The following is a 1,220-nucleotide window of genomic DNA, read 5'->3' as shown; positions in this document are numbered from 1 at the left end:
AAAGGTACATATGAGCCGTTATAGGAGCTTTTTTATCTATGGGACATAACAGCAACACTATACCAATTTTATACTAGCGCAGCGGCAGTACAGCGATAACACTCAGGGCTGGTATAATTCATTAGAGAGTTCTCGCAAGTACCGACTTCATGCATAAACCAATAAGTCGCAAAAGGTGATAAGAGTGCAATTAGAAAAAAATCAGTGCCCACAAGAGGAAGTCGCTCTAAAAAATACAAGAATTCGCTGGATGTACCTCCAGAGACTATTATCCGTCAAAATTAGTGGCGCTATATTATCAGTGAATTGACATGCAATAATGGTGAATCGCCGGAAAAAACCAATGTTTAAAAAGCATAGAAACCCAAATTTTAAATCTGGGAGAATTTAAATGTACTTTATAAGTTGGGAATCGCTATGATTTTAAACTAGCGACAAAATATTATGGACTAAGGAAAAAGATTCGTTAGAGTAATATAAATGGTTATAAACTGGAGTTCAAAAACACAAGCGACAGCGCCGTGGCAGTAGCCGCCGACTGACACTAGCCCATGGAAACCGCATCATTAATGAGAAAGAAGCCAAGGAGAATAGCCACTTCCTTTTTATTTCCGAGAAATTTGACGCTCAAGATAAAACGATACACAAACACTGGCTAGAACCAACTTTTTTGTAGAAGATTTCAAGCAGAAACTCCCCAACAACTGGTATACGCAACAGTCTAATTCTTTCGAATTAAACACTTCTCTTTCATATCTTGGAGCACTACAAGTCGCCAGGATCAGAATATAAGCCCAAGGCCATTTACAATATAGACAACATTTTGCTCCTATGACTGATATGAGCGCAGCGTAAGATAAACCTAACCCTAGTAAGATCAAGAATATGTGGGGCTGAAGTCACAGGAGATCTGTGATTTTTTATTTATCTCATATTTTTATAATTTTTTGATATTTTATATTTTTACTGTGTTCCAGTTTAAATAAAATCAAGCAATTTACGCCGCGGTCACCGCAGGCGTAGCTTAACAAAAAACAAAGTAAGATATACAGCGCTAGAAGCTCACAATTTCCGTATATTCAACCAATAAAAGAATACGTAGAATTTGATACGACCAAAAACGCTGTAAATTCGTAAGAAAACTAGCACTAAGTGGCAAATGCGGCTGGCAGCAACCCTCCTTATACTATGCCTAGCATCGGCACCACCAGGAAAAACCA

The sequence above is a fragment of the Trypanosoma equiperdum genome (assembly GCF_001457755.1).
Source record: "Trypanosoma equiperdum strain OVI genome assembly, contig: ctg_555, whole genome shotgun sequence".
Lineage (NCBI taxonomy): Eukaryota > Euglenozoa > Kinetoplastea > Trypanosomatida > Trypanosomatidae > Trypanosoma > Trypanosoma equiperdum.
This window is presented reverse-complemented; position numbering follows the sequence as displayed.